Raw genomic sequence first — 13,489 nt, forward strand, 5'->3', positions numbered from 1 at the left:
TTGCAGCAAGGGATCTGGCTAAAAAATTATGTTCTATCCACCTGCAGAAATTCAGAAAAGCCCTATTGAGGTTCAGCCAGCTGTACATAAAGACCCTGCCTGGCTTTTGTTGTTCAGTTTCTCCGTCGTGTCTAACTCCCTGTGACCCTATGAACTTCAGTATGCTAGGCTTCCCTGTCCATCACGATTTCCCGAAGCTTGCTCAAACTCGTTTTATTGGGTTGCTGATGCCACCCAACCATCGTGTCCTCTGTCAAGCCTTCTTCTCCTGCCTTCAATATTTCCCAGTATCAGGTTTTTTTTTTTTTTTTTCCCCCAATGAGTTGACTCTTCGCATCAGGAGGCCAAAGTATTGGACTTTCAGCATCAGTTCTTCCACTGAATATTCAGGGTTGATTTCCCTTAGGATTGACTGGTTGGATCTCCTTGCAGTCCAAGGGACTCTCAAGAGTCTTCTCCAGCACCACAGTTAAAAAAGATCAATTCTTCAGCATTCAGCCTTCTTTATGGTTCTCTCTTCCATCTGTATCTAACTATTGGGAAAACCATAGCTTTGACTTTATGGACATTTGTTGACAAAGTAAATGCCTCTGTCTTTTAATACACTGTCCAGGTTTGTCACAGCTTTTCTTCCAAAGAGTGAGCATCTTTTAAATTCACGGTCTCTGTAACCATCCTCAGTTATTTTGGAACAAAGAAAATAAAGTCTGCCTTTACTGTAGCTGAGATTGTACTTGCTTCATCTCTCTACCATCAAGTAGCTTTGAAATCTCCATGTGCCTTCCGGGCCACTCTCTTCTACCAAAGTAACCACTTCTCTGACCTCTAGCACCAGGGATTCATTTTTCTTTGTTTCAAATTTTAAATAAATTGAATCACACAATAGAGTTTCTGTTCCCCTGGTCTTGGTTTTCTTTTAAATTAGTGAGATGCATTCTTATTGTATGTAGCTGTGGAACATTCTTTTTTATTTATTGGTAGAATTCTCTTGGAAGAATGAGCATAGTCTTATATGTCCATTTTACTTTGCCTGAAGTTTGAGGCTCTTATTTTGCCTTTTTGAATAAGCTGCCTATGAACCTGTGTGTGTCTTTCATAGTAATTTCTCTAGGATAGCTATATCTGTATGTCTAGGCATGAGATTTTTCTGATAATGCATGTGGTAGTGGTTTCATTTCTAACCCCATTCTAACCCCAGGGAGGTATCTGTAGCTTTTTGCTATATATCCTCATGCAGTTAGGTATCCTATATGGGAATATGAAACTGAAAAAGAACATTTTTGGAAAAACTGGTAAAATTTGCATAAAACCTGGAACTTAGTTAAAGGTACCCTACTGAAAGATGCTGGAATAATTGTGAGGCTTAAAAGAGGTCATTTCACAGATATGTATTTTAGACATTGCAAGTATTTTCTCTACATCACACCCTCTTCATTTTGACTTCACTGGAATGGAAATCTAAAGTATGATTTCCAAACCTAAAGTATGGTACACTTAACTGAATTGAAATCTTCAAATACAAAGGATCAATAATATTTATACTGTGTGATCTGACCATAATGCAATCATGAAAAATTGACAAAGAAACATCTTTTAAAATGCCATTCATTTGGAAAATATCATTAACTACATTAATCCATAATATATATCTCCATGGAATTTCCAGGCAAGACTACTGGAGCAGATTGCCATTATTTTCTCCAGGGGATCTTCCTGAACCAGGATCGAACCTGGGCCTCTTATGTCTCTGCATTGGCTGGAAAGTTCTTTATCAGTTGAGCTACCAGGGAAACCCATACAATATATAATCTTTGTGTTAAGAAGATAATGTTAGGATATACTTGGAAGTGAATGATAATGAACAAATTATGCAGCAAAAATTGTGGGATACAGTTAAAGTTGTACGGAGAAACGATGGAAACAGTGACAGACTTTATTTTCCTGGGGTCCAAAATGATTGTGGGTGGTGACTGCAGCCATGGAATTAAAAGATATTTGCCCCTTGGAAGAAAAGCTATGACAAACCTAGACAGCATATTAAAACGCAGAGACATTATTTTGCTGACAAAGTCCACCTAGTCACAGCTATGGTTTTTCCCAGGAGTCATGTATGGATGTGACAGTTGGATCATAAAGAAGGCTGAATGCCAAAGAATTGAGGCTCTTGAACTGTGGTGTTGGATAAGACTCTTGAGAGTCCTTTGGACCGCAAGATCCAGCAGTCGACCGTGAAGGAAATCAACTCTGAATATTCACTGGAAGGACTGATGCTGAAGCTGAAGATCCAATAATTTGGCCACCTGATGTGAAAAGCCAACTCATTGGAAAAGACCTTGATGCTGGGAAAGACTGAGGGCAGGAAGAAATGTGCAGGAAAGGTTGAGACGGTTGGATAGTATCACCAACTCAATGGACATGAGTTTGAGCAAACTCCAGGAGATAGTGAAGGACAGCGAAGCCTGGTGTGCTGCGTGCAGTGTATGGGGTTGCAAAGAGTCCTACATGATTGACAGACTGAACAACAACAACAAATTAAGGTAAACTTATAGCATTACATATAAGAGAAATGAGAGTTACAAATAACTATCTCAAAAAGTTGTAAAGATGTGCAACAGAACAAACTGATAGCAATAAGAAGGAATGAAATTAATAAAGAATGAGAAATGAATATAATAGAGAAGAAAATATTGTAACAAAACCAAGACTTTATTCCCCCATATGACTACGAGGCGACTTCCAGCAGAACAGAGCATTTTAAAAAGATTCTGTAGGAGGAGGAGCCAAGATGGCGGAGGAGTAGGATGGGGAGAACACTTTCTCCCCACGAATTCATCAAAAGAGCATTTAAACGTCGAGTAAATTCCACAAAACAACTTCTGAATGCCAGCAGAGGACATCAGGAACCCAGAAAAGCAACCCAACTCTTTGAAAGGAGGTAGGAAAAATATAAAAGACAAAAAAAAAAAAGAGACAAAGAGGGAGGGACGGAGTTCCGTCCCGGAAGGAGTCTAAAAGAGAGAAGTTTCCAAACACCAGGAAACCTTCTCACTGCCGAATCTGTGCGAGCTTTGGAAGCACAGAGGGCAACATAACAGGAGAAAAAAATAAACAATTAAAACTCTCAGACTGTGAGCCCCCTACGGTAACTCCCCCAGCGGATAAGCATCGCAGACGCCTGCACTGCGCCCATTAGCAAGCGGGGCTGGGCAGGGAGGTGCTTGTGCGCGGGCTGCATCGCTCAGAGTAAGAATCTGGCCTGAATACCTGAGCGCTATCTGAGCGAAATAATTTGGGCTAGCAAACCAGACTGTGGGATATCTACCACGCGAAAAGCCAGCCCCAACCTAAGACACCGCCAGGCCCACGAACGGAACAAAGCACTGAACAGAGATAGTCGGCTGCAGACCTTCCGCCTCCGGTAACAGGCAGCCAGAGCCGGAAGGGGACAATCGCAGCCCCAGAGAGACATTATCTATAAAACTGTAAGCAGGCTTCTTTGCTAGCTAAAACTGCTTGGGGGTCTGGACGGTCAACATCTGCCTGAGAAGGTGCGCCGGTTTTACACCCAGATAACTGAGTGGCGGGGAGGCGATAAGTCGCAGCATTGGCGTTCGCCAAACACCTCATCACCTGAGCTGCTTGGACCTGGGAAGAGCACAAAATGCAGGCCCAACAGAGTCTGCGCCTCTGAGGATTACCCGAGTGCCTGAACCTGAGCGGCTTGGACCTGGGAGGTACATGCAGCCCAGGGCTGGCCTCAGATTGTTCTCGGCGGAACAACATAGAGCCCGAGCAGTGTGGGCAAGGAGGCTACACGCGCCGTGAGTGGGGGCAGACCCAGTGTGGCTGAGGCACTGCGAGCACACGCCAGTGTTATTTGTTTGCAGCATCCCTCCATCCCTCCCCACAGTGCGACTGAACAAGTGAGCCTAAAAAAAAAAAAAAAAGTTTCCCCACCGTCCCCTTTGTGTCAGGCGGAAGCCAGACACTGAAGAGACCAGCAAACAGAAGAAGTTATAACAGAGGGAAACGCCTTGGAAGCTACAGGCAATAGATTAAAACCCGTGGTTTACTACGGACTACATAGGAAGGGGCCTATAGATATTGAGAAATATAAGTCGGACCAAGGAACTAGCCAAAAAATGAACTGAACCCACCATATAACAAAACCAGAGAAAGTCCTAGATATATTTTTACTATTTTTACGATCATTGTTTCTTTCTTTTTAATTAAAAAAATTTTTTAAGTCCTCTATTGTTCCTTTAATTTTCACTTTTATAACCTATTACTTTGCAAAAAAAAAAAAAAACCCTATTTTTTTTTCTTCTTCAGCAAACTTCATATATATATATATATATATTTTATAACTTTTTGACCTTGATTTTTTTTTTTCTTCTTCTTCTTCTTTTCTTTAACATTGTATTTTTGAAATTCCAAACTCTACTCTAGTTTTTAATTTTAGCTTTTTGGTATATGTTATCAATTTTGTACCTACAGTTTTTTTATGATTTCTGTGACTTTTTTTTTTTTCTGTTTCATTCTTCTTCTTCTTTTATGTAACATTGTATATCTGAAATTCCAAACTCTACTCTAGATTTTTAATTTATGCTTTTTGGTATTTGATATCAAATTTGTACCTGTATTTTCTTTATAATTTTCATGACCTTGTTTGTTTTTCTTTGTTCGTTTTTTCTCTCTTTCTTTCCTTCTTCTTTTCTTTAGCATCGTATTTTTGAAATTCCAAACTCTACTCTAGATTTTTAATTTTTGCTTTTATGTATTTGTTACCAATTTTGTACCTTTAAGAACCCAATGTTCAGGACCCATTTTTCACTGCGGAGCAAGATTACTGGCTTGACTGCTCTCTCTCCCTTTGGACTCTCCTTTTTCTCCAAGTCGCCTGCGTCTCCTCCCTAACCCCTCTCTACTCTACCCAACTCTGTGAGTTTATGTGTGTTCCAGATGGTGGAGAACACTTAGGGAACTGATTACTGGTTGGATCTGTCTCCCTCCTTTTCATTCCCCCCTTTTATCCCTCTGGCCACCTCTGTCTCCTTCCTCCTTCTTCTCTTCTCTGTGTAACTCAGTGAACATCTCTGAGTGGTCCAGTTGTGGAGTGCACATAAGGAAGTGACTACTGGCTACCCCATTCTCTCCACTATTGATTCCACCTCATCTCATTTGGGTCACCTCTAACTCCCTCCTCCCTCTTCTCTTCTCCATGTAACGCTGTGAACCTCTCTGAGTGACCCTCACAGTAGAGAAACTTTTCATCTTTAACGTAGATGTTTTATCAATGGTGCTGTATAGAAGGAGAAGTTTTGAAACTACTGTAAAAATAAGACCGATAACTGGAAGCAGGAGGCTTAAGTCCAAACCCTGACTCCAGGGAACTCCTGACTCCAAGGAACATTAATTGACAGGAGCTCATCAAACGCCTCCAAACTGACACTGAAACCAAGCACCACACAAGGGCCAACAAGTTCCAGGGCAAGACATACCAAGCAAATTCCCCAGCAACAAAGGAGCACAGCCCTGAGCTTCAAGATACAAGCTGCCCAAAGTCACCCCAAAACCATAGACATCTCATAAGTCATTACTGGACACCCACCAGAACACCGACACAAGCTTCCCTAACCAGGAAACCTTGACAAGCCACCTGTACAAACCCACACACAGTGAGGAAACACCACAATAAAGAGAACTCCACAAACTGCCAGAATATAGAAAGGACACCCCAAACTCAGCAATTTAAACAAGATGAAGAGACAGAGGAATACCCAGCAGATAAAGGAGCAGGATAAAAGCCCACCAAACCAAACAAAAGAGGAAGAGATAGGGAATCTACCTGATAAAGAATTCCGAATAATGATAGTGAAATTGATCCAAAATCTTGAAATAAAAATGGAATCACAGATAAATAGCTTGGAGACTAAGATTGAGAAGATGCAAGAAAGGTTTAACAAGGACCTAGAAGAAATAAAAGAGAGTCAATATAAAATGAATACTGCAATAAATGAAGTTAAAAACACTCTGGAGGCAACAAATAGTAGAATAACAGAGGCAGAAGATAGGATTAGTGAATTAGAAGATAGAATGGTAGAAATAAATGAATCAGAGAGGATAAAAGAAAAACGAATTAAAAGAAATGAGGACAATCTCAGAGACCTCCAGGACAATATTAAACGCTACAACATTCGAATCATAGGGTTCCAGAAGAAGAAGACAAAAAAAGAAAGACCATGAGAAAATACTTGAGGAGATAATAGTTGAAAACTTCCCTAAAATGGGGAAGGAAATAATCACCCAAGTCCAAGAAACCCAGAGAATCCCAAACAGGATAAACCCAAGGTGAAACACCCCAAGACACATATTAATCAAATTAACAAAGATCAAACACAAAGAACAAATATTAAAAGCAGCAAGGGAAAAACAACAAATAACACACAAGGAATTTCCATAAGGATAACAGCTGATCTTTCAATAGAAACTCTTCAAGCCAGGAGGGAATGGCAAGACATACCTAAAACGATGAAAGAAAATAACCTACAGCCCAGATTATTGTACCCAGCAAGGATTTCATTCAAGTATGAAGGAGAAATCAAAAGCTTTTCAGACAAGCAAAAGCTGAGAGAATTCTGCACCACCAAACCAGCTCTCCAACAAATACTAAAGGATATTTCTAGACAGGAAACACAAAAACGGTGTATAAGTTGAACCCCAAACAATAAAGTAAATGGCAACGGGATCATACTTATCAGTAATTACCTTAAACGTAAATGGGTTGAATGCCCCAACCAAAAAGACAAAGACTGGCTGAATGGATACAAAAACAAGACCCTACATAAGTTGTCTACAAGAGACCCACCTCAAAACAGGGGACACATACAGACTGAAAGTGAAGGGCTGGAAAAAGATTTTCCATGCAAATAGGGACCAAAAGAAAGCAGGAGTAGCAATACTCATATCAGATAAAATAGACTTTAAAACAAAGGCTGTGAAAGAGAGACAAAGAAGGTCACTACATAATGATCAAAGGATCAACCCAAGAAGAAGATATAACAATTATAAATATATATGCACCCAACACGGAGCACCACAATATGTAAGACAAATGCTAACAAGTATGAAAGGAGAAATTAACAATAACACAATAATAGTGGGAGACTTTAATACCCCACTCACACCTATGGATAGAACAACTAAACAGAAAATTAACAAGGAATCACAAACTTTAAATGATACAATAGACCAGTTAAACCTAATTGATATCTATAGGACATTTCATCCCAAAACAATGAATTTCACCTTTTTCTCAAGCGCACATGGAACCTTTTCCAGGATAGATCACATCCTGGGCCATAAAGCTAGCCTTGGTAAATTCAGAAAAATAGAAATCATTCCAAGCATCTTTTCTGACCACAATGCAGTAAGATTAGATCTCAATTACAGGAGAAAAACGATTAAAAATTCCAACATATGGAGGCTGAACAACACACTGCTGAATAACCAACAAATCACAGAAGAAATCAAAAAAGAAATCAAAATTTGCATAGAAACGAATGAAAATGAAAACACAACAACCCAAAACCTGTGGGACACGGTAAAAGCAGTCCTTAGGAGAAAGTTCATAGCAATACAGGCACACCTCAAGAAACAAGAAAAAAGTGAAATAAATAACCTAACTCTACACCTAAAGCAACTAGAAAAGGAAGAAATGAAGAACCCCAGGGTTAGTAGAAGGAAAGAAATCTTAAAAATTAGAGCAGAAATAAATGCAAAAGAAACAAAAGAGACCATAGCAAAAATCAACAAAGCCAAAAGCTGGTTCTTTGAAAGGATAAATAAAATTGACAAACCATTAGCCAGACTCATCAAGAAACAAAGGGAGAAAAATCAAATCAATAAAATTAGAAATGAAAATGGAGAGATCACAACAGACAACACAGAAATACAAAGGATCATTAGAGACTACTATCAACAATTATATGCCAATAAAATGGAAAACGTGGAAGAAATGGACAAATTCTTAGAGAAGTACAACTTTCCAAAACTCGACCAGGAAGAAATAGAAAATCTTAACAGACCCATCACAAGCATGGAAATTGAAACTGTAATCAAAAATCTTCCAGCAAAAAAAAGCCCAGGTCCAGATGGCTTCACAGCTGAATTCTACCAAAAATTTAGAGAAGAGCTAACACCTATCCTGCTCAAACTCTTCCAGAAAATTGCAGAGGAAGGTAAACTTCCAAACTCATTCTATGAGGCCACCATCACCCTAATACCAAAACCTGACAAAGATCCCACAAAAAAAAAACTACAGGCCAATATCACTGATGAACATAGATGCAAAAATCCTAAACAAAATTCTAGCAACCAGAATCCAGCACCACATTAAAAGATCATACACCATGACCAAGTGGGCTTTATCCCAGGGATGCAAGCATTCTTCAATATCCATAAATCAATCAATGTAATACACCACATTAACAAATTGAAAAATAAAAACCATATGATTATCTCAATAGATGCAGAGAAAGCCTTTGACAAAATTCAATACCCATTTATGATAAAACTCTCCAGAAAGCAGGAATAGAAGGAACATACCTCAACATAATAAAAGCTATATATGATAAACCCACAGCAAACATTATCCTCAATGGTGAAAAATTGAAAGCATTTCCTCTAAAGTCAGGAACAAGACAAGGGTGCCCACTTTCACCATTACTATTCAACATAGTTTTGGAAGTTTTTGGCCACAGCCATCAGAGCAGAAAAGAAATAAAAGTAATCCAAATTGGAAAAGAAGAAGTAAAACTCTCACTATTTGCAGATGACATGATCCTCTACATAGAAAACCTAAAGACTCCACCAGAAAATTACTAGATCAAATCAATGACTATAGTAAAGTTGCAGGATATAAAATCAGCACACAGAAATCCCTTGCACTCCTATACACTAATAATGAGAAAACAGAGAAATTAAGGAAACAATTCCATTCACCATTGCAACGGAAAGAATAAAATACTTAGGAATATATCTACCTAAAGAAACTAAAGACCTATATATAGAAAACTATAAAACACTGGTGAAAGAAATCAAAGAGGACACTAATAGATGGAGAAATATACCATGTTCATGGATTGGAAGAATCAATATAGTGAAAATGAGTATACTACCCAAAGCAATTTATAGATTCAATGCAATCCCTATCAAGCTACCAACAGTATTCTTCACAGAGCTAGAACAAATAATTTCACAATTTGTATGGAAATACAAAAAACCTCGAATAGCCAAAGCGATCTTTAGAAAGAAGAATGGAACTGGAGGAATCAACCTACCTGACTTCAGGCTCTACTACAAAGCCACAGTTATCAAGACAGTGTGGTACTGGCACAAAGACAGAAATATAGATCAATGGAACAAAATAGAAAGCCCAGAGATAAATCCACGCACATATGGACACCTTATCTTTGACAAAGGAGGCAAGAATATACAATGGATTAAAGACAATCTCTTTAATAAGTGGTGCTGGGAAAACTGGTCAACCACTTGTAAAAGAATGCAACTAGAACACTTTCTAACACCATACACAAAAATAAACTCAAAATGGATTAAAGATCTAAACGTAAGACCAGAAACTATAAAACTCCTAGAGGAGAACATAGGCAAAACAGTTTCTGACATACATCACAGCAGGATCCTCTATGACCCACTTCCCAGAATATCGGAAATAAAAGCAAAAATAAACAAATGGGACCTAATTAACCTTAATAGCTTCTGCACATCAAAGGAAACTATCAGCAAGGTGAAAAGACAGCCTTCAGAATGGGAGAAAATAATAGCAAATGAAGCAACTGACAAACAACTAATCTCAAAAATATACAAGCAACTCCTCCAGCTCAACTCCCAAAAAAATAAATGACCCAATCAAAAAATGGGCCAAAGTACTAAATAGACATTTCTCCAAAGAAGACATACAGATGGCTAACAAACACATGAAAAGATGCTCAACATCACTCATTATCAGAGAAATGCAAATCAAGACCACTATGAGGTACCATTTCACACCAGTCAGAATGGCTGCAATCCAAAAGTCTACAAATAATAAATGTTGAGAGGCTGTGGAGGAAAGGGAACCCTCTTACACTGTTGGTGGGAATGCAAACTAGTACAGCCACCTATGGAGAACAGTGTGGAGATTCCTTAAAAAACTGGAAATAGAACTGCCTTATGATCCAGCAATCCCACTGCTGGGCATACACACTGAGGAAACCAGAAGGGAAAGAGACACGTGTACCCCAATGTTCATCGCAGCACTGTTTATAATAGCCAGGACATGGAAACAACCTAGAAGTCCATCAGCAGATGAATGGATAAGAAAGCTGTGGTACATATACACAATGGAGTATTACTCAGCCATTAAAAAGAATACATTTGAATCAGTTTTAATGAGGTGGATGAAACTGGAGCCTATTATACAGAGTGAAGTAAGCCAGAAGGAAAAACACCAATACAGTATACTAACGCATATATATGGATTTTAGAAAGATGATAACAATAACCCTGTGTACGAGACAGCAAAAGTGACGCTGATGTATGGAACAATCTTATGGACTCTGTGGGAGAGGGAGAGGGTGGGAAGATTTGGGAGAATGGCATTGAAACATGTAAAATATCATGTATGAAACGAGATGCCAGTCCAGGTTCAATGCACGATACTGGATGCTTGGGGCTAGTGCACTGGGACGACCCAGAGGGATGGTATGGGGGGGAGGTGGGAGGAGGGTTCAGGATGGGAGCACATGTATACCTGTGATGGATTCATTTTGATATTTGGCAAAACTAATACAATTATGTAAAGCTTAAAAATAAAATAAAATAAAAAAATAAAAAATAAATAAAAAGATTCTGTAAAGGGCCCCAAAAGAACTATTTTAGGCTTTGTGAATATGATCTTTGGTTATTGATCAAGTTTTCAGCCATAGACAATAACCAAAAGAACTGGCAAGTCCCTGTTTCAACTTTAAGGACACCAAAATTGATTTTCACACAACTTTTGCGTCAGAAAATAATATTCTTTTCGGTTTCCTCAGCCATTAAAAAGTGTAAGGCTCTATGTACCTCACAGGGGTTTTGATTTGCATTTCTCTGATAATGAGTGATGTTGAGCATCTTTTCATGTGTTTGTTAGCCATCTGTATGTCTTCTTTGGAGAAATGTCTATTTAATTCTTTGGCCCATTTTTTGATTGGGTCATTTATTTTTCTGGAGTTGAGCTGGAGGAGTTGCTTGTATATTTTGAGATTAGTTGTTTGTCAGTTACTTCATTTGCTATTGTTTTTTCTCCCAATCTGAAGGCTGCCTTTTCACCTTGCTAATAGTTTCCTTTGTTGTGCAGAAGCTTTTAATTTTAATTAGGTCCCATTTGTTTATTTTTGCTTTTATTCCCAATATTCTGGGAGGTGGGTCATAGAGGATCCTGCTGTGATGTATGTCAGAGAGTGTTTTGCCTATGTTCTCCTCTAGGAGTTTTATAGTTTCTGGTCTTACATTTAGATCTTTAATCCATTTTGAGTTTATTTTTGTGTATGGTGTTAGAAAGTGTTCTAGTTGCATTCTTTTACAAGTGGTTGACCAGTTTTCCCAGCACCACTTATTAAAGAGATTGTCTTTAATCCATTGTATATTCTTGCCTCCTTTGTCAAAGATAAGGTGTCCATATGTGCGTGGATTTATCTCTGGGCTTTCTATTTCGTTCCATTGATCAATATTTCTGTCTTTGTGCCAGTACCGTACTGTCTTGATAAATGTGGCTTTGTAGTAGAGCCTGAAGTCAGGTAGGTTGATTCCTCCAGTTCCATTCTTCTTTCTCAAGATAGCTTTGGCTATTCGAGGTTTTTTGTATTTCCATACAAATTGTGAAAGTATTTTTCTAGCTCTGTGAAGAAATACCGTTGGTAGTTTGATAGGGATTGCATTGAATCTATAAATTGCTTTGGGTAGTATACTCATTTTCACTATATTGATTCTTCCAATCCATTTTATGCCAGTCAGAATGGCTGTAATCCAAAAGTCTACAAGCAATAAATGCTGGAGAGGGTGTGGAGAAAAGGGAACTATCTTACACTGTTGGTGGGAATGCAAACTAGTACAGCCACTATGGAGAACAGTGTGGAGGAAAGAGACATGTGTACCCCAATGTTCATCGCAGCACTGTTTATAATAGCCAGGACATGGAAGCAACCTAGATGTCTATCAGCAGATGAATGGATAAGAAAGCTGTGGTACATATGCCCAATGGAGTATTACTCAGCCATTAAAAAGAATACATTTGGATCGGTTCTACTGAGATGGATGAAACCGAACCTATTATACAGAGTGAAGTAAGCCAGAAAGAAAAACACCAATACAGTATACCAACACATATATATGGAATTTAGAAAGATGGTAACAATAACCTTGTATTAAAGGAAAAGAGACACTGATGTATAGATCAATCTTATGGACTCTGTGGGAGAGGGAGAGGGTGGGGAGATTTGGGAGAATGGCATTGAAATATGTATAATATCATGTATGAAATGAGTCGCCAGTCCAGGTTTGATGCACGATACTGGATGCTTGGGGCTGGTGCACTGGGAAGACCCAGAGGGATGGTATGGGGAGGGAGGGGGAGGAGGGTTCAGGATGGGGAACACAGGTATACCTGTGGCGGATTCATTTGATATTTGGCAAAACTAATACAGTATTGTAAAGTTTAAAAATAAAATAAAATTAAAAAAAAAAAAGCACACACACACACAAAATAAAATTAAAAGAAGAAGAAGAAATAAAGCTCATTCTCAGCTCACTAGGCTGCTGCTAAGTCGCTTCAGTCCCATCTGACTCTGTGCGACCCCATAGACAGCAGCCCACTAGGCTCCTCTGTCCCTGGGATTCTCCAGGCAAGAATACTGGAGTGGGTTGCCATTTCCTTCTCCAATACATGAAACTGAAAAGTGAAACTGAAATCGCTCAGTCGTGCCCGACTCTTAACGACCCCATGCACTGCAGCCTACCAAGCTCCTCTGTCCACAGGATTTTCCAGGCAAGGGTACTGGAGTGGGTTGCTGTTGCCTTCTCCGCTCAGCTCACTCTAGCTGTGCAAAAACGGGGGCGGGCTGCCCTGCATTGATCGAAATGGAATTCCAAGAAGAGGGGCTTCAAGATTCAGGTGTATGGTCAAGTTCCTTAAGCAAGGGGCAGGTTACCCCTGAGGGCTGTGAGTGCTAGACACCATCATTGAACTCCCCTGGTAGACTCGGCGGTCGTTCTCAGCCCTGTGCCGTGGCGACTGTGCAATCTATTTTTTTCTTTTTTCCCCCTTGGTGAGCTGCGCAATCTTGACAGACCCAAAACACTTCAGATTCAGGTTCAGCCTGACCACACCCCCGGCGGTTGACTCCAGAGGGACCACCTCGGGCGCATGCGCCCAACTCGGTCTCGCGGC

The sequence above is a fragment of the Bos mutus genome, unplaced genomic scaffold, assembly GCF_027580195.1.
Source record: "Bos mutus isolate GX-2022 unplaced genomic scaffold, NWIPB_WYAK_1.1 CTG280, whole genome shotgun sequence".
Classification (NCBI taxonomy): Eukaryota; Metazoa; Chordata; class Mammalia; order Artiodactyla; family Bovidae; genus Bos; species Bos mutus.